Source organism: Pseudochaenichthys georgianus, chromosome 9 (assembly GCF_902827115.2).
Source record: "Pseudochaenichthys georgianus chromosome 9, fPseGeo1.2, whole genome shotgun sequence".
In the NCBI taxonomy this organism is placed as follows: Eukaryota; Metazoa; Chordata; class Actinopteri; order Perciformes; family Channichthyidae; genus Pseudochaenichthys; species Pseudochaenichthys georgianus.
In genome coordinates, this window is record NC_047511.1 from 21,603,189 (window position 1) to 21,607,126 (window position 3,938).

Genomic DNA, 3,938 nt, shown 5'->3' on the forward strand with positions numbered 1-3,938 from the left:
CACAGTCCTCTTCATTCAACCCACCCCTTCCTCGGGAAGTCTGTCACTATGCCTCAAGAATAGCTCCATCTTTTCTTAGCACCCACATAGATTTGATTTGCATTGGATAATTCATGTTCAGTGTTTTTACTGTCTGTTAACCCTGCATTAAATAGCTGAAAACATGGTACTCGAGGATTTAATGGGCCGTGGTAGATAGTTTGGTGTCTGCCATATTTGCTTCCATCTGTGTTAGATTTGACCGCACTCCCACTGCATGATGATGAAAATCACACACACAACTTAACTATTGAATATTTACTCTACACCTCCCTTGTGATGAATTTAAAAAACACTCCAGTTATCTTTGATTTGACTGCCCATCACTTACATTGTGCAATGATTGGCAATACAAGACATTTCGGAAACTGGACAAACTTTTTTAAACATTTCTGTTTACTGTCTTCATGTGTGGGTGAATGTGTTCACGATTCCATGGACTCAGACTCTCCTAACCTAAAACAATTAAGTTTAGCAAGACACAACTTTTTATTTGTTTTTCAAATACAAATTAGCTGAGAGGATAGCCCTTACTATTGTATTACAGACAAATGTATCAGTGGTATCGATCTTTTCATACTGGTGATTATTGAAAAGCATTTAAGCCTATTTAGCAAGATGTCTGACTTTTCCTTTGGTGGTTACATTTCTACAACACATAAGCCTCAGACAGTGAAGACACACATCAACAGATATGGCAAGGCAAGTTTATCTATAAAACCCACACACACACAGAAGCAGCTAAAAGCCTGCTTTACATAAAGTCAAATAAGGTTTGAAACATAGAGAAAAAAAAGTGTAAAACAATACAACAAATAATAATAGGAGACAAGCAAAGACAAGATAAGTGCAATTTCAGACCAAATCAAGTTGTTGATAAAGTTCCAACAGGGACATTTGGGGAGTATATTACATTACATTACATTAATCGATATTAAATCACACATGACAAGATGTGGGCCTCAACAATGTCAGTGTGATGGCCACAGCCACACAGGGTAAAATAATTATACTGTACCCTTACCTTCAGTAGTTTTACTTCAGTTCAGGTGCAGTAAAACATGCCAATTATTAACAACACACATTTGATTAAAATGGTAAACTTTTTATTTGCTTGTAATCGGACTTTACAGAGTTTATTTTCCAACATTTTAGCACAGCGAGCTAACACAAGTATTTGCTTGTATTAATTACTTTGTCTTTGAGTTACCGTGGCCGTTGGGGGGGGTTACTTCCTGGTTTAGCAAAAGGTGAGGTTGAGCGCTGAGGAGTGAGGACTCATAAATACTGCAAGCAGCCAATTGAGACAGATTGGGAAAAACCACCTGCTTCCATGTCAAAGAGGGGATTTGGATTTTGTCAGTATCCTTTTTGTATTCTGTTAATCTTAATTACCCCCTTTACTTTGGCGTAAATCCATTGGGTTGGCATTGTAGCAGGTCAGTTTGTTGAGTTAACACCTGTTAAGTTGATGGCATGTTTATTTGAGGTATTTTCTGTTGACCTCTTTTATAGGCCTAGTTATTAGATATTATTGGTTTATAAGGTTTTCTTTGGATTTTTGGGCAAATAAAAACTCAGTTAATTTAAACAACTCCCGTGTCCAGTTGCCTTACTGCTTGGTCCCTGACAGTCACTTATTAACTGTAAAGGTTGCTATAGCAATACAATGTTCAACTGAAATGTTGGAGGCAGAATTAAAAGGTTCAAATTAAACAGAACAACATAGTGGAGAATAAACTCTTACTACCTAATTGAGGACAACATTTAAGGCATTTCCCCAGGCTACGTTTACGTAACTGAACTAATCTAAATAAGACAAGAAAGGTCTCATCATGAGGTCCTTTTGACTTCCATAGAGCCCTCTCCTTGAGTAAAAACGTTTCTGGGAAAGAAAATCAGGAAGCGCCATAGTTTGTTAGAATAAACAGGAACATATTTCTACAAACATTTACTATCTGATAGTGCTCCTTACACACCCACAGATCACGTCAGAGGAGCATCAGATATGGGTTGGAAAACACATGCCGATGAAGTTTGTTGGTTACATCAGAGTGAGTCGTCAGTTTTCACCTGAAATATTCAATCTTTCAGTTTTGTCTTTCTTGTCATGGGTTTTATTTTTGCAATTCTGTTCTCCCTATGTCTTGTCTTCCTTCCTGTGTTTTCCCTCCTGTGTCTGATTGTCTGATTGTGTTCACCTGTTGCCCTTGTGTTTCTGCCTCCCCTGCCCAGCTGTGTCTTGTCCTGTGATTACCCTTCTTTGTATTTAGTCTTGTCTTCCCCTGAGCTCCTTGTCGGTTAATTGTCTTTCCTGTCTCCCTCCATGTTGGTCACGGTCAGTTTTTGTTTTGATGCTACCTTGTGCTACCTGTTTATTTTATGTCATGTTTTGTCAGTCATCAGCTTTATAAAATAAAGCTCGCCTTTTGTTCCTTGACCTTTTTGCCTTTTTTATTCTGCATTTGGGTCCTACCTTTTTCCCGAATCCTGACAATAACAGGTGATGAAATGAAAAACATCACTGGTTTAATCTGGAAATTCTGAAGTGCATCCTCTATTTATACAACACCCATTTGATCAACAATGATACTGCAAAAGTGAAAGAATGGTACAAAATAATAATGATATTGGATTAAGCTAAAGACACATTAAGCAGTTTGATTAACAATGTATTTCTAGTTATTTAGAACTCTTATTAAAGTTTGTTTTTAAATGATGTAATTGGTATTTAGTTTTAAATAAGTATTGTAACCTCCATCAGATGTTCGATGACCTTAATCCTCGATCTTCTTGGAAATGCATTTGAGTACATATTCATATTATATGACTAATACAATGAAAACGGCATATCAAAATAGTTTTTGCAAACCATTTGAGTCACAGTATCTGGATATGTGTGCAATATATTTTGAAATAATTATGATTCAGTTTTTATAAAAACAAGAACCACCTAAAAAAAAAAGTTATGAAAAGAAAGATAAACAAAAAGCTTTTCTAGCTTGAGAGGAGGTGTAATTTTCAGGGTAAGATGTGACGTATTATTTGTTCAGTGATGTAAGCAGATGTCCTGAATGGTTTGGGAAGTTTATCCATCTTTTAGTGAGAAGTAAACCGAGCCTATAATTGTATTATGTTCATTCCCAAAGCATGGCGCCACAGACTCCATAACATTAGTAAAATCATTGATTGTGCTTTTGTTAGCTTTCACACTTCTTTATTGACTAATAGATTATCCCACATAAATTATTACACTTTAAATGTCAGAATTAAATGGACCTCAGTGACCTCATGGGCTTCGTTCTGGGAAGATGACATAAATGAAAACTATATTCTCTAATTTATCAATTTTACCAATTTTCACATTTTGTAAACAAATTGATGTAAATGCTTTGTAATACCTAAAGTACCAACGTCATAATATTGAAGGACCAAAACCTGCACCATACATTTTTTATTATTGTATATAGGCCTATATTGTATTATTTAATTGTGTGGTAATGAGAAATTGATCGACAACTCCAAGCCGATCAGTATCCATAATATTTAACATTTTTATTTTATGTAAAATAAAAGCTAGTATTTCTACAACAAAATAATGGTATATTTCAAATGTGTACATGTGGGACATTTCAGTTTGAGTTGCACAAAATGAATTGCAGACTGAAATGACATGATATACATTCTTCTCAGTGAGCTCAATATCTATTTGACATGTTCAGGTGGAGATTTTCACATAAAATCATCTTAAAACAGATGAATAATATATATGTGTAAACATGTGAAACTTTCTGGCTAAGCGTAGACCTGCCGCTGCCAGCTGCTGGAGACTGAGCCTCTTTGTGGGCGGGTCCTTCAGGTTTACAGGAAATGTGAGTATCAGGAAGTCGAACTTTTTT